General features: G+C 46.9%; 1 long non-coding RNA gene across 1 annotated transcript in view; it reads left to right on the top strand.

The window, feature by feature from the left end:
- Nucleotides 1-10144: 10144 nt before the first annotated feature.
- Nucleotides 10145-25611, top strand: part of LOC138286530 (uncharacterized) — a 43567-nt gene continuing 28100 nt past the window's right edge. The window contains exon 1 of the long non-coding RNA XR_011202006.1: nt 10145-10481. This is a non-coding gene — a long non-coding RNA (uncharacterized lncRNA). The remainder of the gene's footprint in view (nt 10482-25611) is intronic.

Genomic DNA, 25611 nt, shown 5'->3' with positions numbered 1-25611 from the left:
TATTTGCAGCCTGCATAAAACATCCTATAAGAGCTTTGTGCAATATCAAGCTAACGCCTGTTGTTTCTTGCTCGTTTATTTAGGGGAATCATTTTCTCACCAGGCCAGCTAGTGATGTTGAACACGGTGCTCATGAAAAACATGACATGCATATATAGTATCAAGCCTGTGTATGTTTTACCTTGCTAGTTTATATGGATGAATCACTTTTTCACCCGGCTAATTTGTGGTGTCAATACAGTACTCATGCAGAACGTAGCATGCATATGTGAAGCACCAAAGTAAAAACATCTACTTTTGTCTTCTTATGGTCTCACTCCATCGGGCTCCAGAGGGGGTGAGCCCTGTAGTCACACACTACAATAGGTATTCTTACATTACCACATGTCTTTGCCAATAGTTCTTTATCTATACCTGGTCACCCTTATAAACAGTCCCCACTTACTTCTTCAAGGGATATCACCCGCCTTTCCTCTACATTAATTCTCAGGTCCTACAGGAGGTGAAAGTATCGTCACCTCTCCAAGCTTTTAACCTTCTAAAGCTCAGCGAAGGCGTGAATAGCGTCTGTACGTCTGCAATGTTGGGGGCGTGTCATTCCATACACAAGCTCAGATAGACATACAAGCCTGCTACACTCAGGGCGAAGGTACTACCCATTGTTCATCCAAAAACCCGCAGAAATAGGGTGCCTTCATACTCAAAATAATTCTTTGTTAGTGCCACACGTGCATACTCCAAAACAAAGCTCCTCGGTGCTGAAAAACACAAATATTTTTCCTCTAGCGTCATTCTCAGGACCTTTAAGGTTTCTTCCTGGGGGAGACATTTATACAGAAGACTTTCCACTTCTAGACTAATTAGCAGTTGTCTTTCAGGGTCAAAACTCACATCTTTAAGTAGACTCAACAGATCTTTAGTATCTTTAAGATAGGTGCCTGTTTTTTGTGCTAAAGGTCTGAGACAGAAATCACAGTATCTAGACAGAGGCTCCAGTAGAGATTCTATCCCTGAAACTATGGGGTGTCCTGGTGTTGGTGTTCTATTTTTGTGAATCTTAGGTAAAGTATAGAAATAGGGTATTCTTAGATTCCTAGATTGTAAGAATTCTGCTTCTTTTTTGGTAATCCAGCCGTTCTCCTCAGTCTGGCCCACCAGTTCTTGTACTTCTTTTCTTAGTTCTGGTGTTGGATCTTTTACAAGTACTTTATCATTCTTTTCATCATTCAGCAGCCAACGGCACTCCATGTCATAATCCTGTTTGGTTTGTATGACTACTCCTCCCTCCTTGTCAGCAGGCTTTATGACCAGCCTATCATCTTTTTTGAACTCATCTAGTGTCATCCATTCCTCTTTTGTCATATTCTTAAAGGTACTTCTTTCTGTTTTTGGATTCTTTCTATATCATTATACGCAGCTTGTTCTAATACCTGTATCTCTATAGGGACAGCCCCTGGGAGGAGGGACATAATTTATAGTCAAAGATTTAATCAATTCAAAATAAACTGTATTTGTCAATATTCACAAAATGTAGTTCCTGTTATCTTACTAAAGCTGGGAATGACTGTGAAGACAGCTTTGCTGCTGTGCCAAGAACTCTTGGGACGGATACATTTTACCTCCGTGACCTTAATAGAATTGGAATCTTCCAGATGCGGAAGTCAGAAAAATTAATATTCAGTGTCAAGACCGGAAGCAGGGATTGTGCTGGTTCAAAGCTTTCTAATAACGAATGTACTCATGTTTGATACACGGTTGAAATAAAAAAGTTAAAAGACAGACTCGGAGGACCAGTCTGCACATTTCATGATTTCACCTAGGTGAACTGCACTTATTAAGATAGCATCTCGGAGACAGTGTGCTCTGAAAATTGAAGTATCAGCGCTTGCTTCTGACAAGATTCACTGGACCCACCTGGACAGTGTGGCTGCCAACACTGAAGCAAAAGAGCTCTGAAAGGAAATCAACCCTTTACTATCATTTTGAGGCCTGTACTTGCCCAAATGTCATGGAGAGGTCCTTGTTGGCCTGCCAGGGCTGTAGGATCCTCAATACTATATTCATATCCCAGTATCTATTGTATGTCGGTTTAGGAGGGACCAAAAATCCGTTCCCTCTGAGAAGCTTATACATAAAATGTTGTTGTCTAACAGGAACGTGGGAGATTGTAACATGACCCACAGTGATGGCACACCTGAATTTATTCAAGGACCTCACCATGCTCGTTTATGCTAGCTCTGCAAGAGAGTTTAACATGTGAACAATATCTGCTTGATACCCCATTCCAGACACCTGCAATGCCAGCATCTCCAAGATAGATTGTACCATTTGCAAGTACCATCTGCCTTTGCTTATGAGATGTACGCAACCATCTCATCTTAACATCCTGACACCTGGCATCTGCCCTGGAAATCCTCCAAGCGACAAGGTACAGATACTCCTCTAGTATCAGATGGTGGTGCTTCAAGGACTCGTAAACATGCCTTGAGCTTCTGGTAGAGTGATCAGGTAATTGCCCAATAGTTTCAACAGAACTGGGAATTACACCTGCAATATCCACCAGAGTGTAGTTAGTACTAGCTCTGCTGCTTGTCAACAAACCTGAGCTGTCAATCTCAGAAGCAAACCAAAGGTTGGACAAGCATAATAAATAAATCTGACCAGTTCTGGAGAAGACATCTGTCACCTCTGGATCCAGTCTCCAACTTAAGAACCTAGGCAACTGTCTGTTGATAGGCAAATAGGTCCAAATGTCAAGGACCTCACTGGTCCATCAGTCTAAGGAAGAGCTCTCTTTTCAGCATACAGTTACTGGTGTCCATAAGAAACCTGGCATTCCAGTCTGAACCAGATTGGTGTTGCCTGATAAGTTTTCTGCCCTGACTGATACCTTTCAGTGAAGATAGAAATGCCAAAAATACTTGACCAAATTATTTTCTAGCCCTGACAGCTAGCGGTGAAGGCAGAAATGCCACAAATACTTGACTAGCTCAGTCAACAGCTTTGAATTAATACCTCCCAACTTGTTTGGATACCCGACTGTCAAAATGTTGTCCATCTTTAGGAGGATCCAACATTTCATCCTGCCTTTTGTCGAGCACTTCACCACAAAAGAGCCCGCAACAAGCTCCAGGCGTTTTCAGGTGCATTTTCTCTTTTTCTCTGTCTTCTCCCTTCGTGCTTTCCTGCTTGCTGTATTGTGCCCTTACTTTTTTCTATCTTATTCCTCTTTTCGGTGCTTTTTACTCTCATTTTCCTATTTTTCTCGCATTCTCTCTCATTTCTCTCTTTCACGCTTTTTCCCAACTTTCACTCTTCCGAGCACGCTTTTTCCCAACTTTCACTCTTCCGTCTCCCGCCCGCTGCTGCCCCCACAGCCCCACTGCCCTTTTTCACGCTGTTTTTCCCGCTTCCGCATCCCAGCTGTCCTCTCCTCGCCCCTCTCCCTACTTAATGGCGGCCGCTGTTCGGTAGGAGGAGCAACCCCACTGACCTGGTCAGTGGACTGCTCTGCCTCCGTGTAGCTCCTCCAGTAAGTGCAGCCCGTGTCTGTTGAACTCTGACCCCGGTCAGAAGTTTGAGGCCCTCCTCCACCCGCAGGCTCCTGCCTGCGCCTCATCCCTTTTCCCACTCCTGCCTCCCAAATGTCCTCTCCTCCCCCCTTTCCCTATTAAATGGAGGCCGCTGGGCGGCCGTGCACCAAAGGCAAGCCCATCTGAGCTCGTCCGCCACCCGAGCGTGACCAGCGCCAGGACCCCTGGACCCCCCACTTGCCACCTCTACACGCCAACAGCATTCCACACACTCAACCCAGGATGCAACAACAACTGCAAGCCTTCATCACCGGCCGACATCCATGGACTCTTCAGCTGCCTCCGGTGCCGCCAATCCTACACCACCACCAAGACCTTCGACACGGAACAACCCACCCGCAACAACACACCCACACCGAAGATCCCAAAATGCATCCTCCTCAATGTCCGCCCCCTCCACAAACATGCTACAGAAATCTGGGACCTCCTTGACAGCACCACCCCGGACGTCGCATTCCTCACTGAAACCTGGACCAACAACACCTCTGGCCTGGACATTGCCATCGCCATTCCCCAAGGATACAAGATCACCCGGAAAGACCACCCCAGCCGCCCGAGGGTGGGGGGGGGAATCGCCATCGTCCACAAGTCTAACATCCGACTGAGTACACACGCCGAAGACCCCACAAGCCTGATGGAACACCTTCACTTCAAACTTCAGACAAGTCCAACGTCCACCCTCAGGGGAACTCTCATCTACCACCCACCTTTCGCCTACTTCATCACAGACAGTATCAGCGTGCAAGCCCTCGCAGCCTCCAACTACACCCTGCTGGGAGACCTCAAATTCCACCTCGACAACCTACAAGACCCCAACAATGCATCCCTCCTACACAACCTCCACAACATAGGGCTCCGACAGATCGTGACGGAACCAACGCATTCAGCAGGACACACCCTCAGCCCCATCTTCACAACAGGAACCTCAATCACCTTCAGCCACACCTCCGAACTTCCATGGACAGACCATTGCTGCATCCATTTCACCTTCAACACACCCACCATCATCAGACCCCAACACCAACCATCTCGTAGAAGCTGGGTAAGAATCACCGACGATCAGCTCACCGCCACTCTCGCCAACTCTGTCCCCCCCATCGCACACAACGACAACCCGAACATCTCAGCACACACCTTTCACAAATGGATTGACAACTGCACCAACACCGTAACCCCCGTCAAAATGAACAACAGCACCCACGCCAAGAAAGCCAGCTGTTTCACCGCAGAACTCTGAGAAGCCAGACGCACATGTCGACACCTCGAGAAAATCTGGAGAAACAGCAAATCTACAGAAGCCCAAATCAACATCAGAGCCGCCACCACCGCACACCACCGTCTCATCAAAAGCACCAGAAAGAAAGCAATACAAGAAAGAATCTCCTCACAAAACAACAAGGAGCTCTTCAGCATCATCAAGGAGTGCACCCAACCCAGCAGCCAAACAATGGACATCCCACCCTCACAAGATCCTCAGAACAAACTCAACACATCCTTCCACCACAAAATCAAGACCATCTACGACAACTTCAGCGAGGACAACCTACGTGCAGAACCCCCTCCACCTGAAACTGACACCAAAAAAACAACGATCACCAACTGGACTCCCCTCACCACCAAAGATACGCTGAAGACAATGAGTACCTTACACTCCAGGGCCCCCATGGACCCGTGCCCCCACCACATCTTCAACAGAGCCACTGAAACCATCGCCCCCAAGCTCCGCCTCACCATCAACTGCTCCCTAGCAGACACCTCCTTCCCCGACGACTGAAAACACGCAGAGCTCAACCATCTCCGCAAGAAACCCTCGGCGGACCCCGCTTACCTCAAGAACAACAGGCCCATCTCCCTGCTCCCTTTTTCAGCGAAAGTCATCGAGAAAGCCATCAATAGCCAACTTGCTACTTTTTTCAAAGACCACAACATTCTCAACGCCTCCCAATTTGGCTTCAGAAAAAAACACATCACCGAAACAGCCCTCTTAGCCACAAAAGACGACATCTGCTTCCTGCTGAACAAGGGTGAGACTGCGGCCCTCCTCCTGCTCGACTTCTTGGCAGCCTTCGACACAGTCTCCCACCACACCCTGATACACAGACGTCACGAGGCCGGCAACAGAGAAAAGGCCCTCGACTGGATCCGATCTTTCCTCTTCGGCAGAACTCAACGAGTAAGACTTACCCCCTTCCTCTCTGACCCCACACCTACCACCTGCGGAGTTCCCCAAGGATCCACCCTCAGCCCCACACTGTTTAACATCTACGTGGCCCCGCTATCCACCGTCATAAGAAACTACGGACTCAATATCGTCTCCTACGCTGACGACACCCAACTCATCCTCTCCCTATCCAATGAACTTAACACAGCCAGACACAACTTCCGTGAAGGCATGGGAGCAGTCGCCAACTGGATGAAAAGCAGCTGCCTACAACTCAATGCAGACAAAACTGAAGTACTCATCATGGGCCCTCAACCCAATGCATGGAACTACTCATGGTGGGCCCCCCACCCTCAGAAGCCCACCCACCCCCACGAACCAAGCCTACAACCTCTGAATCATCCTGGACTCCAAACTCAACATGGACCACCAAATCAACTCAGTCGCATCCACCTGCTTCCGCACCCTCCACCTCCTACGCAAGACTTTCAAATGGATCCCCCTTGAACACAGAAAGACCGTCACACACAACCTCGTTACCAGCCGACTGGACTACAGCAAAGCGCTCTACGCCGGAGTCAACAATAAACTCACCCGCAAACTACACAACATCCAGAACGCCGCCGCCAGAATGGTCCTCAACCTACCTCAACACTGTCACATCTCCCAGCACCTGCACACACTACACTGGCTTCCCATAGGGAAAAGAATCACCTTCAAGATCCTCACCCACGCACACAAAGCCCTCCACGACACCGGACCAGCCTACCTGAACAGGCAACTCAATTTCCACGTACCCTACAGGACTCTACACTCAGCCCAGCTCTCTCTCGCCGAAGTACCCCTCATCAGAAAAACAAGAACAGGGGGACGCTCATTCTCCTAGCTCGCCACCACAGCCTGGAACGCCCTACCGCCCCACCTCAGACAGACTACACCCCTCCTCAACTTCACGAAAGAGCTGATGACATTGCTATTTAAAGAACCACTGCACTGATGGATGCTCCACGCCCCCCCCTCCCTCCCCACCCCTCAGCGCCTTGAGACCCTCACAGGTGAGTAGTTGCACTTAACAAACACTGATTGATTGATTGATTGATTTTCAACATCTCTACAGACCATTTCCCACGTTAAGACAGTGCTCTGCATCTGGGACCCCTGACATGTCTGCTGGCATCCAACTCTATTACCCAGTCCAGGAGAGAGATAAAAATTGCCTGGCTGTTCCATGTGTCCATGTTGTTGAGCCACCACCACATCTGTTGCCTGGTTTCCTAGGACAGAAGAATCAAGTCTCTGTAGGAAACCAACTTGCAGAGGTGAGCTATCTTCAGCCTTAGAAAAGCCATATAATGCAGGGGGCATAGAGGAATGGCTTGAATTGAGGCCATGAGAAAAACTACGATCCTCACCACCTGTCTCATGGAAGTCCGATTCTTTGTTCAAACTCTCCCAATTTCCTTCTTTATCGAATGAATGTTCATCATCTGAAAGGAAAGTGTAGGCCTTGAGGAGAAAGAACTAGCAGGAGAGGGACAAGAAACAAACCGAGTCACAGCATGCTCCTCTCTAGCAGAGCAGTAACAGCAGATACATGTTTTGGTGAGGGAGTCTATAATAGGAAAGCATGCCCATTACTAGAGGAAGAGTGAGGACACTTCTTTTGCTTTTCCTGCCTTTTCTCTCAGATGATATGCCTGCCTCTCTAGCATCACCTCTAATGTCTACAGTGCACATTTCAAAGACCCAGTGTCCGGGAAGACAGTCTGTTCCTGTTACCGCACAGAAATCTGAGTTTTGCAATTAACAATCATATCTGCACTTTTATCCTGGTAAAATTCATCAACTCAAACCTGCTACAGAGGGAGAAGTACTGATAAATATCAGAACACATGAATGTTAGTTCTGTAAGCACCATGATCCACACATTATGCTCCATTTTGCAGGGGTGAACTTTGAATACATGAGATTTATCGCACCTGTTGAATTTTGATCCCTGGGATATCAGATTTTAGCAGCTGTGATATTTATTGAATCAGGGACCAGGACCCTCATAATGAGGGCCTTACTTTGCACTATTTCTAGCAAGAGAGGAGGAAGAAGAATCCTCAGCTTGCACAGACATTGTTTATATTTCTTTTATTGTATTAGGGTTTTGCCAGTGGTTGTGAAGTCATTGATTATCGACTGGAGGGAAAGTAAAAACTAATGTGTATTCATTACGTTCCTTCATTATGTCACACTTTATTAACATCTTACATCGTGAGTCATTCAGATCACAGACTTACTTTACGAATCACTGAAGGTAGTTATCTATATAGAAAAGTATTGTAGTTCAGGTTATTGCTTGCATCTGTCAGAAAGGTTTCATTTGTAAAAAGTCTCAGAGTTTCAACCCATTGAAGAGAGTTGGAAATAGAGAAATTGTCACAATAATATGTTGTTTTAGGAATAGTGAATTTAAATTCGAATTACTGAGTACTAAAATAGTTATATCTTGTTTTAGATATCACTGCTTTTACAGTGCAGTTTGAATTCAGATGTAAGAACAGGCAGAGTGAAGATATCTAATATCTCTGTTTATCTTTCTTGACCAACTCCTCTCTCCCTGGTCTCCTGGTACCAACATAATATCCATTGTATGGTTGACAGTGTGTTCTGGAAAGTGTGGTGATTAACATCGCTTCTTCTAATTGAAAGTGGTCTGCTACTTGAACCAAACACAAACATCGTACGGTCCCCTCGGCCTGATCAGCCCATCCGAAATACTTACGGGAGGAAGGTTGATCGGGGTCATGGGAGTGGATTACAGTATGGGTTTGGAAAGCATTGTTGTATGCAGCAAGGAGTTGATGGATACTGGGCTCATCTCTGTGGAAGCACTGTTTTAGTTGCTTTGCTGTTACACAAAATGAGTAAATAAAGAAAAAAATGCTCCTTTTGGATCTGGATTGTAAGTTTAGAGCAAACATGGCTGAGTGTCTAGCATATGTAATCATTCAAACGTAGGATAGATTCTAAAATTACCTTATCTCAACCCCCAGGCATAGTACACAGATTACATTTGGAAGTTAGTTTAATTAGGTAAGAGAACAAGTCTTAACACTCTGAGTTAATTCAAATTTAAAAAAGGAATTAAAAGCCAGATGTAAAAATGTTTGGAATATTGGTTTCCAAATTGCGACTTTTACCGAATCGCAATTTGGAAATCCCTGTTCTTAATGTATCAAAGTCACAGTTTCTCAGTTTGCAAATCAGTATGATTTATGGGAGTTGTAGTTCATATACGCCTGTGTAGTATTTCCTAAAGATTCTCACTCTTAGTTTTCAATTTAAACTATTATCAAAATGAATAGCCAGTAATATGAGATATATTTGTTTCACACACTTAAAAAAATAAATCAAATTCAGCAAAGTGTTATGTATATATACCCCTCACAGATGTAGCATCCTAGAGAGAGCATAAAAGTGAGCACGAGGACACTAGAAATATTCTTTGACATGTAGGAAGCCACAGAATTGCTGGCCACATCAGACACAGACCTGCAGTTTCTTCACTGACAGATTTCACTGTTGTGTTTGAGGAGCTTACCACAGTACATCACAAACAACTTTGAGGGTCCGGCCCTCGCTGGAGGCTTGTGCAGTGCTGACACTCTGCTTCAACAAAAAGAACACCTGAAGATGTTTTTCAACCTCACACTTGTTTTGTGGCTTAGGGGCCCCAATGCTCTCTATGCAGCGCTTGCAAAATAAAATCATCAAAAGTATGAATAAACAGTTAATGTCAGTGAATCGTACCATGTCACACATATTAGATGGGCAAGAGAAGTTAAGAGAGACTTTGGAGGAGGGACAAAATAATTTGCCAGAAGTTTGAGAAGTTTACGGGGTCAGTAAGTATATCAGTCTCTGCCTTGCAGCAAGACCTTATGACTCAGAGGCACGGACATCACCAACAGATGGCATTCAGATTATTTTAGCAGGTCAGTCAACCATCTAGCAGAAGCTACTACCGCCTTAATACGGTGAACTGTTAATATTCAGACAGAGATGAGACAGTGTTGCAGGGATGGGGCACATGGCCTACTTCAAGTTAAAACAGCATTAAAAAAAATTCAAACCACCAACATTTCTTTACCTGCTGATTTGGGGATGGGGGAAGTGAAGAGGCTTCAAGCCTTAGTAGCCTCACGGTGGCAAGGAGTAAGTAATATTAGGCATACATACACATGTGCATCTGGTACGGATGTGTCAGGTACTCCACAAGCTCGTACTATAGAAAAAGCTAGTGCGATGAGAGGATGAAGAAAGTACCATTATCATGTTGGTTTAATAACATTGTTTTTTATTTGTTTTGTTAATGCAACTGTGGCAGTGCGCTGAGCCATTTGCTGGAGGAGGAGTACCCCGGGGCACTCAGGACGGTACAGACGCTATCCGGAAGAGGCGGGAGCTCATGGGAGGCGTGACAGCTACAACGACTCGGAAACAGTAGCGGTTTTAAACCACGTGCGGGAACGAGAGAAAGGGGATTCACCAGGAGCAGGAGGCCAAAGGAGGATGGAGAACGGGACAGACAGACAAGTATCGGAGGTGGAAGACGGAAGAGAACTGCGTGGAGCAGAAGCGCCAACCGCTACAGAAGCAGCGATCACGGAGGACGTCTTGGAGGAAGGAGATGCGGAAAGGCCGGCCACGTTCTGGGAAGAACGTGGCCCATCCAGGTACTGGCTACAGCCTAAACGGGACTCGGGGAGGCAGGAACTTTGAAAAAGAGAAGGGGGAGTGGGGGATGGAGGCAGCAACCATGGGAAGGCACTACTAAGTTTTTTGTGTTTTTTTCACTCACTGAGCACCAAAATAGAAAGAGAACACGAAGGATCTTATATATCGGTACAATATAGAAACGAAAGGAAAGCAAAGAAGAACAATACAGGTATTATTATTAGTAGGAAAAAAACCAAGAAAAGGGCAAGTAAAGACATTCCAGATATCACAGCGATAGAAGGATAACAGTGAAAGAGAGAGAGAGAGAGAGAGAGAGACAAGGGACTACAGGACAGCTCAGAGTGAGAAGGAAAGAAAGAAAGGAAATTCAAAAGACAGAAGATAAAGAGTAGAAATAGTATTGGCAGAAAACAAAGGTCAGAAAAGAAAAAGAAAGGGGAAACGAGAAGAGACAGCAGAAAGAAAACAAAGGTCAGAAAAGACAGGAAAAGTGAAAATTAAAACAATACATACCTTCTAAAGGTCTTTTCTTCTCTTCTTTCCTCCTATGAACTCCATGGATGATCTGTGAGATGCCATCTAAAAGCCAAGAGAGAAGAAAAAGGAAACAGAGTCAAGAACCAGAATAATTTCCAGAAGACTTACCAGAAAGACGAGAGAGAGATAATCATGTAGAAAGACTATAGAATTAAAAAAAATAAAACATAAATACTAATACACCTGAAAGCCTCCATTATTTCACAGTGGTGTCAGAAGTGGGATTTCCACACTACCGTCTCAAGGACAGGTGCAGGCAATGGAGGAGAAACCAACCTTTGCAGATATCATTGCTCAGTTAGCTGAGGGTCAGATTCATTTGCAACTTGTCTGGGAGGAACAGTTAAAAGAGGCGAAGGAAGAGCGTGAAGCACTACAAACCGCTTTGAAAAGTCAGGCAACTATCATCGCTAATAATCAGTTACTGCATGAAACAGCCATTGGGAAACTGACTGAAACAATAGCCACGACAAGGGTACATCCAAATGTACCTAGTAGCGTTCTACAGAAATACCAGGAGAATGAGGATCCTGATGCATTTTTTACGAACTTTGAGCGGGTAGCCAGTTCTGCCAATTGGCCTACAGATAGATGGGGCCAATACATTGCGACCCTTCTTACAGGAACTCTGCAGGCAGCCCATCAGGCCGTGAACCCAGGGTGTGTAACCCCTTATACTGAAATAAAGAAATCAATTCTAGAACGGGTGGGACTAGATCAAGAAAATTACCATCTTCGTTTCCGCCATACGAAATGGGTCAGTCACGAAAATCCCAGGACCCTTTATTATAGGGTCCATCATGAAGCCGGTAAATGGTTGAATCCCACCAATTCTACCAAGGAAGAAATGTTCGACACAATAGTATTGGAGCAATAGCTAGATGCACTACCCTCCTCTACAAGAAATTGGATTCGTCAACACCCGGGTCTCAATATTACCACTGCCGTTGAACTGGCCTGTGCATATCACCGAGCACCGGATTTTCGGGGCCCCAATTTAAAGCCATCACCCTCGACAGCACGAGCAATTCCACCAAAACCTTTCCCATCTAAATCATTACCAGGTACGAGTACAGAAAAATCTGTTCCTCCTCATAACCCCTCCAAAGAATCCACAATGGGGCCCCAATGTTTTCACTGTGTAGAATGGGAACACATTACGCGATACTGCCCTCTTAAAAGAGATCAAGACGAAGCCATGGAAATTGGCGTGACCTAGGGGATGGTATTGTGGATAGGACAAACAATGACTCGCTATTCCATTCTTCTGCTGGTAAACCAAAAGAAAAGAATGACCTTGATTGATTCTGGTTGTAGTTAGAGGGTAATTAAACAATTATAAATCCAACCAGACCAATGGGTAGCAAATGCACAAGTGCTGATCACCTGTGTTCATGGAGATAAACAAATATATCCTGTCGCTAATATACAAATAAATTGGCAAGGAAAAGATTAATCTCTCTTGGTAGTAGTGATCCCAGACCTAGGTGAAGACCTCATTCTGGGAACTGGCTATGAAGCGTTTACTGAACTCTTAGATTCACTAAATCACAATAACCGAATCGACTCCTGGTGGAGTGAGGCTCCATTCGTATCCTCAGACATAGAGAAGCAGACACCCAATATAAAACTATCTAGATCCCAAAAGCGAAAGCAGAAGAAAGTGTTTCTTAGGGACACTACTAAAGCACCTACACCCAGACATACTACCCCGAAAGAGCTTGCAGGACAGTTTCGACAATCGCAGAGGGGGGATTCCACGTTGAAAAATGCCTGGCATACAGCCCTGTCCCATGACGGCCCTTCGGTAGGTCCAACTTTTCAAATCACCAAAGATTTTTTATATCGAGTGTGTCCTTCTTCCACTAGCCGAGACCCTCAGTTAGTAGTTCCCCAAGATTATAGAGAACAGGTACTTAATTTAGTACAAGGCGATACCGGGGAAGGGCATTTAGGAAGAGAAAAAATGGAGGAGTCCGTAACCAAAAGATTTTATTGGCCGGGGGTATATGGTGATATACAGAAACATTGTCAGCGCTGTCCCAAATGCCAACTGGTCAATCCCTCCACAGATCTTAAAGTTCTCATCCGTCCCCTACCAATCATAGAGGTCTCCTTCACCCGGGTGGGCATGGGCCTGGTGGGACCTCTGATACCATCCACTAGAGGTCACCAATACCTATTAGTGCTTGTAGACTATGCAACCAGGTATCCGGAAGCTATTCCACTGGCAAGTATGACTACTAAAACCGTAGCGCAGGCCATGATTGAGTTTTTCTCCAGAGTTGGATTTTCAAAAGAGCTCCTAATGGACCAGGGGACTCCCTTTATGTCCCGACTAATGTCCGAGGTATGTCAGGCTCTCGGGGTTCAACAAATACGGACATCGGTCTATCATCCTCAAACCGATGGTCTGGTTGAATGATATAACAAAACCATCAAAAATCTCTTACGCAAAATCATTAACGACTCTTGGAAGAATTGGGAAAAAAATTTACTTTGGTTTTATATGCCCTAAGAACTCACATACAATCATCCACAGGACATAGTCCCTTTGAATCTTCGGGAGACAACCGTGTACCTTGTTGGAAATGTTAGCAGAACAGTGGAAAGAAACAGAAGAGGAAATAAATGATGTATTGACCTATACTCGTGAACTTAAAGAAAATTTACACAACATTTGGGAGGAGGTACATAAAAATTTGGAAGAAGCTCAAGAGAGACAGAAAACCTATTATGATGCTCAAAGTAAAACCCGTGAATTAGCAATAGGGAAACAAACATTGATTCTTTTACCGACTACTGATAACAAGCTACTGGCTCACTGGCAGGGACCCTATAAAATACTAGAAAAGGTAACTCCTGTGACACACAGAATAGAGATACCAGCTGGGTCGGGTCGAAGCCAGATATATCATATTAATCTCTTGAAAGTATGGCATGAAAAAGAAGGACAGGTCAGTAACCTGTACATTTCCACCTGTTCGTAGATGGAAATACCCATGTATCCGACTTGTTCGGCAAAGGACAATGGCATTATTATGCCGCAGTTTGGTACCAACCGCACACCAATTCAATATTCTCAGTTAAAAAATATAGTACATACTAACCCCGACATCTTTTCTAAAATCAAGGGTAGGACCCATCTAATAAAACATCATATTCGTACTTTAGGCGATCGCGTGTCCTGACAAAGACCTTATCGAATACCAGAATCCCGAAAACAGATGGTTGAAAAAGAAGTGACGGAGATGCTAAAAGCAGGGGCTATTGAACCCTCATCTAGCCCCTCGTGTTCACCGATAGTCCTGGCCCCGAAACCAGATGGATTTATCTGGTTTTGCATTGATTTTAGACAGGTAAATGCCTTCTCCCATTTCGATACATATCCCATGCCTAGGATATATGACCTCCTAGAACGGTTAGGAAAGGCACAATATATGACTACTTTAGACCTAACGAAGGGTTATTGGCAGATCCCCTTAGAGGAAAGTGATTAAAAAAAAACGGCCTTTGCGACACCTTGAGGTTTATATAATTTCATGGTCCTCCCTTTTGGCCTACATGGAGCACCAGCCACTTTCCAAAGATTAATTGATATGGTGTTACTACCCTTCCAAGATTACGCGGCTGCATATTTAGACAATATCGTCATATATAGTGAAACGTGGGAGGACCATACTGCACACCTGTCTAACATATTAAAGGCTCTCAGACGGGCAGGACTAACAGCAAATCCAGAAAACTGTAAACTAGGACAGGATACCATTAACTATTTAGGGCATGGGACACGGAACCCTGAAACCACAAATGGAAAAGGTGTACGCTATTACACAAATTCCTTTTCCACAACAAAAAAAGGATGTCAGAGCTTTCCTAGGTATGCTAGGGTATTATAGGTGTATTATTCCCTATTTTTCTGATATTGCGGCTCTTCTTACTGCCTTACTTGAAAAGAACAGACCTAATCAAATACCCCACCTAACCGAATTGGAGAAAGAATGCTTTCTACTGTTGAAACACCTACTGACAACTGAACCTGTGCTACATTGCCCTGATTTCCATAAGCCCTTCCAGGTTCAAACCGATGCGTCCGACCAAGGGTTAGGAGCTGTTTTGTCTCAAAGAGACGAGGACAGACAGTATCATCCCATTGTATATATTAGCAGAAAACTTTTGCCCCGGGAAAGACATTATCCCACAATAGAAAAAGAATGTCTCGCAATAAAATGGGCCATAGAATCACTTAGATATTATTTGTCGGGCTGCTTCTTTACTCTGCTTATGTATCATGCTCCCTGGACATGGCTATCGCAACACAAAGACACAAATGCACGGGTACTACGATGGTTCTTATCCTTGCTATCTTTTTCCTTCCAGACACAACACTGCTCTGGATCCCTTCTTTCCAATTCAGATTACCTATCTCAATATCCGTCCAATAAGTGGCTCCAACAGCCACTTTCTAGGGGGAGTGGATGCAGCAGTGCGCTGAGCCCGGAGCCGGAGGGTGGAGTACCCCAGGGACTCTCCGGACGGTACAGTCGCTATACCGGAAGAAGCAGGAGCTCAGGGGAGGCGTGACCGCAACAATGACTCAGAAACAATAGGGGTTTTAAACCCCGTGCAGGAACGAGAGAAGGGGGATTCAGCAGGAGGCCAAAGGAGGACGGAGAATGGGATGGACAGACAAGTATCGGAGGTGGAAGACGGAAGAGGACTGCGTGGAGCGGAAGCGCCAATCGCTACATGTAGGAAGTTGGCTCTGTATGTACTATTTCAAAGTAAGGAATAGCATGCACAGAGTCCAAGGGTTCCCCTTAGAGGTAAAATAGTGGTAAAAATAGATAATACTAATGCTCTATTTTGTGGTAGTGTGGTCGAGCAGTAGGCTTATCCAAGGAGTAGTGTTAAGCATTTGTTGTACATACACATAGACAATAAATAAGGTACACACACTCAGAGACAAATCCAGCCAATAGGTTTTGTATAGAAAAATATATTTTCTTAGTTTATTTTAAGAACCACAGGTTCAAATTTAACATGTAATATCTTGTTTGAAAGGTATTGCAGGTAAGTACATTAGGAACTTTGAATCATTTCAATTGCATGTATACTTTTCAAGTTATTCACAAATAGCTATTTTAAAAGTGGACACTGCAATTTTCACAGTTCCTGGGGGAGGTAAGTTTTTGTTAGTTTTACCAGGTAAGTAAGACACTTACAGGGTTCAGTTCTTGGTCCAAGGTAGCCCACCGTTGGGGGTTCAGAGCAACCCCAAAGTTACCACACCAGCAGCTCAGGGCCGGTCAGGTGCAGAGTTCAAAGTGGTGCCCAAAACGCATATGCTTCAATGGAGAGAAGGGGGTGCCCCGGTTCCAGTCTGCCAGCAGGTAAGTACCCGCGTCTTCGGAGGGCAGACCAGAGGGGTTTTGTAGGGCACCGGGGGGGACACAAGCCCACACAGAAATTTCACCCTCAGCGGCGCGGGGGCGGCCGGGTGCAGTGTTAGAACAAGCGTCGGGTTCGCAATGGAAGTCAATGAGAGATCAAGGGATCTCTTCAGCGCTGCAGGCAGGCAAGGGGGGGCTTCCTCGGGGAAACCTCCACTTGGGCAAGGGAGAGGGAATCCTGGGGGTCACTTCTGCAGTGAAAGTCCGGTCCTTCAGGTCCTGGGGGCTGCGGGTGCAGGGTCTTTTCCAGGCGTCGGGACTTAGGTTTCAGAGAGTCGCGGTCAGGGGAAGCCTCGGGATTCCCTCTGCAGGCGGCGCTGTGGGGGCTCAGGGGGGACAGGTTTTGGTACTCACAGTCGTAGAGTAGTCCGGGGGTCCTCCCTGAGGTGTTGGTTCTCCACCAGCCGAGTCGGGGTCGCCGGGTGCAGTGTTGCAAGTCTCACGCTTCTTGCAGGGAGATTGCAAGGTTCTTTAAAGCTGCTCCTTTGGATAAAGTTGCAGTCTTTTTGGAGCAGGTCCGCTGTCCTCAGGAGTTTCTTGTCGTCGTCGAAGCAGGGCAGTCCTCAGAGGATTCAGAGGTCGCTGGTCCCTTTGGAAGGCGTCGCTGGAGCAGAGTTCTTTGGAAGGCAGGAGACAGGCCGGTGAGTTTCTGGAGCCAAGGCAGTTGTTGTCTTCCGGTCTTCCTCTGCAGGGGTTTTCAGCTACGCAGTCCTTCTTCTTGTTGTTGCAGGAATCTAATTTTCTAGGGTTCAGGGTAGCCCTTAAATACTAAATTTAAGGGCGTGTTTAGGTCTGGGGGGTTAGTAGCCAATGGCTACTAGCCCTGAGGGTGGGTACACCCTCTTTGTGTCTCCTCCCAAGGGGAGGGGGTCACAATCCTAACCCTATTGGGGGAATCCTCCATCTGCAAGATGGAGGATTTCTAAAAGTTAGAGTCACCTCAGCTCAGGACACCTTAGGGGCTGTCCTGACTGGCCAGTGACTCCTCCTTGTTATTCTCATTATTTTCTCCGGCCTTGCCGCCAAAAGTGGGGGCCGGGGCCGGAGGGGGCGGGCAACTCCACTAGCTGGAGTGTCCTGCGGTGCTGGGACAAAGGGGTGAGCCTTTGAGGCTCACCGCCAGGTGTTACAGCTCCTGCCTGGGGGAGGTGTTAGCATCTCCACCCAGTGCAGGCTTTGTTACTGGCCTCAGAGTGACAAAGGCACTCTCCCCATGGGGCCAGCAACATGTCTCTAGTGTGGCAGGCTGCTGGAACTAGTCAGCCTACACAGATAGTCGGTTAAGTTTCAGGGGGCACCTCTAAGGTGCCCTCTGGGGTGTATTTTGCAATAAAATGTACACTGGCATCAGTGTGCATTTATTGTGCTGAGAAGTTTGATACCAAACTTCCCAGTTTTCAGTGTAGCCATTATGGTGCTGTGGAGTTCGTGTAAAACAGACTCCCAGACCATATACTCTTATGGCTACCCTGCACTTACAATGTCTAAGGTTTTGCTTAGACACTGTAGGGGTACAGTGCTCATGCACTGGTACCCTCACCTATGGTATAGTGCACCCTGCCTTAGGGCTGTAAGGCCTGCTAGAGGGGTGTCTTACCTATACTGCATAGGCAGTGAGAGGCTGGCATGGCACCCTGAGGGGAGTGCCATGTCGACTTACTCGTTTTGTCCTCACTAGCACACACAAGCTGGCAAGCAGTGTGTCTGTGCTGAGTGAGAGGTCTCCAGGGTGGCATAAGACATGCTGCAGCCCTTAGAGACCTTCCTTGGCATCAGGGCCCTTGGTACTAGAAGTACCAGTTACAAGGGACTTATCTGGATGCCAGGGTCTGCCAATTGTGGATACAAAAGTACAGGTTAGGGAAAGAACACTGGTGCTGGGGCCTGGTTAGCAGGCCTCAGCACACTTTCAATTGTAAACATAGCATCAGCAAAGGCAAAAAGTCAGGGGGCAACCATGCCAAGGAGGCATTTCCTTACACAACCCCCCCCCAAACGAAAGAGGATGAGACTAACCTTTCCCAAGAGAGTCTTCATTTTCTAAGTGGAAGAACCTGGAAAGTCCATCTGCATTGGCATGGGCAGTCCCAGGTCTGTGTTCCACTATAAAGTCCATTCCCTGTACGGAGATGGACCACCTCAACAGTTTTGGATTTTCACCTTTCATTTGCATCAGCCATTTGAGAGGTCTGTGGTCAGTTTGAACTAGGAAGTGAGTCCCAAAGAGGTATGGTCTCAGCTTCTTCAGGGACCAAACCACAGCAAAGGCCTCCCTCTCAATGGCACTCCAACGCTGCTCCCTGGGGAGTAACCTCCTGCTAATGAAAGCAACAGGCTGGTCAAGGCCATCATCATTTGTTTGGGACAAAACTGCCCCTATCCCATGTTCAGAGGCATCTGTCTGCACAATGAACTGCTTAGAATAATCTGGAGCTTTTAGAACTGGTGCTGAGCACATTGCTTGTTTCAGGGTGTCAAAGGCCTGTTGGCATTCTACAGTCCAGTTCACTTTCTTGGGCATTTTCTTGGAGGTGAGTTCAGTGAGGGCTGTCACAATGGATCCATATCCCTTCACAAACCTCCTGTAGTACCCAGTCAAGCCAAGGAATGCCCTGACTTGGGTCTGGGTTTTTGGAGCTACCCAGTCCAGAATAGTCTGGATCTTGGGTTGGAGTGGCTGAACGTGGCCTCCACCTACAAGGTGGCCCAAGTAAACCACAGTTCCCTGCCCTATCTGGCATTTGGATGCCTTGATAGAGAGGCCTGCAGATTGCAGAGCCTTCAAAACCTTCTTCAGGTGGACCAGGTGATCCTGCCAGGTGGAGCTAAAGACAGCAATATCATCAAGATAAGCTGTGCTAAAGGACTCCAAACCAGCAAGGACTTGATTCACCAACCTTTGGAAGGTGGCAGGGGCATTCTTTAAACCAAAGGGCATAACAGTAAACTGATAATGCCCATCAGGTGTGGAGAATGCTGTTTTCTCTTTTGCTCCAGGTGCCATTTTTATTTGCCAGTACCCTGCTGTCAAGTCAAAGGTACTTAAGAATTTGGCAGCACCTAATTTGTCTATGAGCTCATCAGCTCTAGGAATTGGATGGGCGTCTGTCTTGGTGACAGAGTTGAGCCCTCTGTAGTCCACACAAAACCTCATCTCTTTCTTTCCATCTTTGGTGTGAGGTTTGGGGACTAAGACCACTGGGCTAGCCCAGGGGCTGTCAGAGCGCTCAATTACTCCCAATTCCAGCATCTTGTGGACTTCCACCTTGATGCTTTCCTTAACATGGTCAGACTGTCTAAAAATTTTGTTTTTGACAGGCATGCTGTCTCCTGTGTCCACATCATGGGTACACAGGGGTGTCTGACCAGGGGTTAGGGAGAAGAGTTCAGGAAACTGTTGTAGGACTCTCCTACAATCAGCTTGCTGTTGGCCAGAGAGGGTGTCGGAGTAGATCACTCCATCTACTGAGCCATCTTTTGGGTCTGATGACAGAAGATCAGGGAGAGGTTCACTCTCTGCCTCCTGATCCTCATCTGTTACCATCAACAGATTTACATCAGCCCTGTCATGGAAGAGCTTAAGGCGGTTCACATGGATCACCGTCTTGGGGCTCCTGCTTGTGCCCAGGTCCACCAGGTAGGTGATCTGACTCTTCCTTTCTAGCACTGGGTAAGGGCCACTCCATTTGTCCTGAAGTGCCCTGGGAGCCACAGGCTCCAGAACCCAGACTTTCTGCCCTGGTTGGAACTCAACCATTGCAGCCTTTTGGTCATACCAAAACTTCTGGAGCTGTTGGCTGGCCTCAAGGTTTTTGCTTGCCTTTTCCATGTACTCTGCCATTCTAGAGCGAAGGCCAAGTACATAGTCCACTATGTCTTGTTTAGGCTCATGAAGAGGTCTCTCCCAGCCTTCTTTAACAAGAGCAAGTGGTCCCCTTACAGGGTGACCAAACAGAAGTTCAAAGGGTGAGAATCCTACTCCCTTCTGTGGCACCTCTCTGTAAGCGAAAAGCAGACATGGCAAGAGGACATCCCATCTCCTTTTGAGCTTTTCTGGGAGCCCCATGATCATTCCTTTTAATGTCTTGTTGAATCTCTCAACTAAGCCATTAGTTTGTGGATGGTATGGTGTAGTGAATTTGTAAGTCACTCCACACTCATTCCACATGTGTTTTAGGTATGCTGACATGAAGTTGGTACCTCTGTCAGACACCACCTCCTTAGGGAAACCCACTCTGGTAAAGATACCAATGAGGGCCTTGGCTACTGCAGGGGCAGTAGTTGACCTAAGGGGAATAGCTTCAGGATACCTAGTAGCATGATCCACTACTACTAGGATATACATATTTCCTGAGGCTGTGGGAGGTTCTAGTGGACCAACTATGTCCACACCCACTCTTTCAAAGGGAACCCCCACCACTGGAAGTGGAATGAGGGGGGCCTTTGGATGCCCACCTGTCTTACCACTGGCTTGACAGGTGGGGCAGGAGAGGCAAAACTCCTTAACCTTGTGGGACATATTGGGCCAGTAGAAGTGGTTGACTAACCTCTCCCACGTCTTGGTTTGTCCCAAATGCCCAGCAAGGGGAATATCATGGGCTAAGGTCAGAATAAACTCTCTGAACGACTGAGGCACTACCACTCTCCTAGTGGCACCAGGTTTGGGGTCTCTGGCCTCAGTGTACAGGAGTCCATCTTCCCAATAGACCCTATGTGTTCCATTTTTCTTGCCCTTGGACTCTTCAGCAGCTTGCTGCCTAAGGCCTTCAAGAGAGGGACAGGTTTCTTGTCCCTTACACAGCTCCTCCCTTGAGGGTCCCCCTGGGCCTAAGAGCTCAACCTGATAAGGTTCAAGCTCCAAAGGCTCAGTTCCCTCAGAGGGCAGAACTTCTTCCTGAGAAGAGAGGTTCTCTTTTTCTGACTGTGTTGCAGTTGGTTTCCCAACTGACTTTCCTTTTCTCTTGGTAGGCTGGGCCTTTCTTCCAGACTCCAGCTCTACTTTTTCACCCTGCGCCTTGCACTGTGCTCTTGTTTTTACACACACCAGTTCAGGGATACCCAGCATGGCTGCATGGGTTTTTAGTTCTACCTCAGCCCATGCTGAGGACTCCAGGTCATTTCCAAGCAGACAGTCTACTGGGATGTTTGAGGAGACCACCACCTGTTTCAGGCCATTGACCCCTCCCCATTCTAAAGTTACCATTGCCATGGGATGTGCTTTAGTCTGATTGTCAGCATTGGTGACTGTATAGGTTTTTCCAGTCAGGTATTGGCCAGGGGAAACCAGTTTCTCTGTCACCATGGTGACACTGGCACCTGTATCCCTCAAGCCCTCTACACTTGTCCCATTAATAAAGAGCTGCTGCCTGTATTTTTGCATGTTAGGCGGCCAGGCAGCTAGTGTGGCTAAATCCACCCCACCCTCAGAGACTAGAGTAGCTTCAGTGTGGACCCTGATTTGCTCTGGGCACACTGTTGATCCCACTTGGAGACTAGCCATTCCAGTGTTACCTGGATTGGAGTTTGGAGTGGAACCTTTCTTGGGACAGGCCTTGTCTCCAGTTTGGTGTCCAGACTGACTACAGTTTCGACACCAGGCCTTTTTGGGATCAAAGTTTTTACCCTTGTACCCAGGATTGTTTTGTGAAGAGGCTCTGGGCCCACCCTCCTGTGCAGGTTTTTGGGGGCCTGTAGAAGACTCTTTACTATTTTTATTTTTGGCTGTCTCACCACCTTTCCCCTGGGGAGGTTTTGTGACCCCTTTCTTTTGGTCACCCCCTGTGGAAGTTTTGGACACCCTTGTCTTGACCCAATGGTCCGCCTTCTTTCCCAATTCTTGGGGAGAAATTGGTCCTAGGTCTACCAGATGCTGATGCAGTTTATCATTGAAACAATTACTTAACAGGTGTTCTTTCACAAATAAATTGTACAGCCCATCATAATTACTTACACCACTGCCTTGAATCCAACCATCTAGTGTTTTTACTGAGTAGTCTACAAAGTCAACCCAGGTCTGGCTCGAGGATTTTTGAGCCCCCCTGAATCTAATCCTATACTCCTCAGTGGAGAATCCAAAGCCCTCAATCAGGGTACCCTTCATGAGGTCATAAGATTCTGCATCTTTTCCAGAGAGTGTGAGGAGTCTATCCCTACACTTTCCTGTGAACATTTCCCAAAGGAGAGCACCCCAGTGAGATCTGTTCACTTTTCTGGTTACACAAGCCCTCTCAAAAGCTGTGAACCATTTGGTGATGTCATCACCATCTTCATATTTAGTTACAATCCCTTTGGGGATTTTCAACATGTCAGGAGAATCTCTGACCCTATTTATGTTGCTGCCACCATTGATGGGTCCTAGGCCCATCTCTTGTCTTTCCCTTTCTATGGCTAGGATCTGTCTTTCCAAAGCCAATCTTTTGGCCATCCTGGCTAACTGGATGTCCTCTTCACTGGAGTTATCCTCAGTGATTTCAGAGTTGTTGGTCCCTCCTGTGAGGGAACCTGCATCTCTGACTATTATTTGTGGAGTCAGGGCTTGAGAAGCCCTGCTCTCCCTAAGTAGGACTGGAGGGGGGGAATTTCCCTCCAAGTCACTATCTTCATCCTCTGAGTTGCCATCCTCAGAGGGGTTGGCTTTTTCAAACTCTGCCAAAAGCTCCTGGAGCTGTACTTTGGTAGGTTTGGAGCCCATTGTTATTTTCTTTAGTTTACAGAGTGACCTTAGCTCTCTCATCTGTAGATGGAGGTAAGGTGTGGTGTCGAGTTCCACCACATTCACATCTGTGCTAGACATTATGCTTCTAAAAGTTGGAATACTTTTTAAGAAACTAAAACTGGTTCTAGAATCTAATTCAAACTTTTAACAAACTTTTAAACTCTAAAAGGAATGCTAACAGGGACTAACACAAGGCCCTAGCAGGACTTTAAAGAATTTAGAAAACTTTTCAAATTGCAAAAATCAATTTCTAATGACAATTTTGGAATTTGTCGTGTGATCAGGTATTGGCTGAGTAGTCCAGCAAATGCAAAGTCTTGTACCCCACCGCTGATCCACCAATGTAGGAAGTTGGCTCTGTATGTACTATTTCAAAGTAAGGAATAGCATGCACAGAGTCCAAGGGTTCCCCTTAGAGGTAAAATAGTGGTAAAAATAGATAATACTAATGCTCTATTTTGTGGTAGTGTGGTCGAGCAGTAGGCTTATCCAAGGAGTAGTGTTAAGCATTTGTTGTACATACACATAGACAATAAATGAGGTACACACACTCAGAGACAAATCCAGCCAATAGGTTTTGTATAGAAAAATATATTTTCTTAGTTTATTTTAAGAACCACAGGTTCAAATTTAACATGTAATATCTTGTTTGAAAGGTATTGCAGGTAAGTACATTAGGAACTTTGAATCATTTCAATTGCATGTATACTTTTCAAGTTATTCACAAATAGCTATTTTAAAAGTGGACACTTAGTGCAATTTTCACAGTTCCTGGGGGAGGTAAGTTTTTGTTAGTTTTACCAGGTAAGTAAGACACTTACAGGGTTCAGTTCTTGGTCCAAGGTAGCCCACCGTTGGGGGTTCAGAGCAACCCCAAAGTTACCACACCAGCAGCTCAGGGCCGGTCAGGTGCAGAGTTCAAAGTGGTGCCCAAAACGCATAGGCTTCAATGGAGAGAAGGGGGTGCCCCGGTTCCAGTCTGCCAGCAGGTAAGTACCCGCGTCTTCGGAGGGCAGACCAGGGGGGTTTTGTAGGGCACCGGGGGGGACACAAGCCCACACAGAAATTTCACCCTCAGCGGCGCGGGGGCGGCCGGGTGCAGTGTTAGAACAAGCGTCGGGTTCGCAATGGAAGTCAATGAGAGATCAAGGGATCTCTTCAGCGCTGCAGGCAGGCAAGGGGGGGCTTCCTCGGGGAAACCTCCACTTGGGCAAGGGAGAGGGACTCCTGGGGGTCACTTCTGCAGTGAAAGTCCGGTCCTTCCGGTCCTGGGGGCTGCGGGTGCAGGGTCTTTTCCAGGCGTCGGGACTTAGGTTTCAGAGAGTCGCGGTCAGGGGAAGCCTCGGGATTCCCTCTGCAGGCGGCGCTGTGGGGGCTCAGGGGGGACAGGTTTTGGTACTCACAGTCGTAGAGTAGTCCTCCCTGAGGTGTTGGTTCTCCACCAGCCGAGTCGGGTTCGCCGGGTGCAGTGTTGCAAGTCTCACGCTTCTTGCGGGGAGATTGCAGGGTTCTTTAAAGCTGCTCCTTTGGATAAAGTTGCAGTCTTTTTGGAGCAGGTCCGCTGTCCTCGGGAGTTTCTTGTCGTCGTCGAAGCAGGGCAGTCCTCAGAGGATTCAGAGGTCGCTGGTCCCTTTGGAAGGCGTCGCTGGAGCAGAGTTCTTTGGAAGGCAGGAGACAGGCCGGTGAGTTTCTGGAGCCAAGGCAGTTGTTGTCTTCCGGTCTTCCTCTGCAGGGGTTTTCAGCTACGCAGTCCTTCTTCTTGTTGTTGCAGGAATCTAATTTTCTAGGGTTCAGGGTAGCCCTTAAATACTAAATTTAAGGGCGTGTTTAGGTCTGGGGGGTTAGTAGCCAATGGCTACTAGCCCTGAGGGTGGGTACACCCTCTTTGTGTCTCCTCCCAAGGGGAGGGGGTCACAATCCTAACCCTATTGGGGGAATCCTCCATCTGCAAGATGGAGGATTTCTAAAAGTTAGAGTCACCTCAGCTCAGGACACCTTAGGGGCTGTCCTGACTGGCCAGTGACTCCTCCTTGTTATTCTCATTATTTTCTCCGGCCTTGCCGCCAAAAGTGGGGGCCGGGGCCGGAGGGGGCGGGCAACTCCACTAGCTGGAGTGTCCTGCGGTGCTGTGACAAAGGGGTGAGCCTTTGAGGCTCACCGCCAGCTGTTACAGCTCCTGCCTGGGGGAGGTGTTAGCATCTCCACCCAGTGCAGGCTTTGTTACTGGCCTCAGAGTGACAAAGGCACTCTCCCCATGGGGCCAGCAACATGTCTCTAGTGTGGCAGGCTGCTGGAACTAGTCAGCCTACACAGATAGTCGGTTAAGTTTCAGGGGGCACCTCTAAGGTGCCCTCTGGGGTGTATTTTGCAATAAAATGTACACTGGCATCAGTGTGCATTTATTGTGCTGAGAAGTTTGAT

Source organism: Pleurodeles waltl, chromosome 3_2, assembly GCF_031143425.1.
Source record: "Pleurodeles waltl isolate 20211129_DDA chromosome 3_2, aPleWal1.hap1.20221129, whole genome shotgun sequence".
In the NCBI taxonomy this organism is placed as follows: domain Eukaryota; kingdom Metazoa; phylum Chordata; class Amphibia; order Caudata; family Salamandridae; genus Pleurodeles; species Pleurodeles waltl.
The sequence above is the reverse complement of the archived record's forward strand: the minus strand, read 5'-3'. Positions and strand labels throughout refer to the sequence as shown.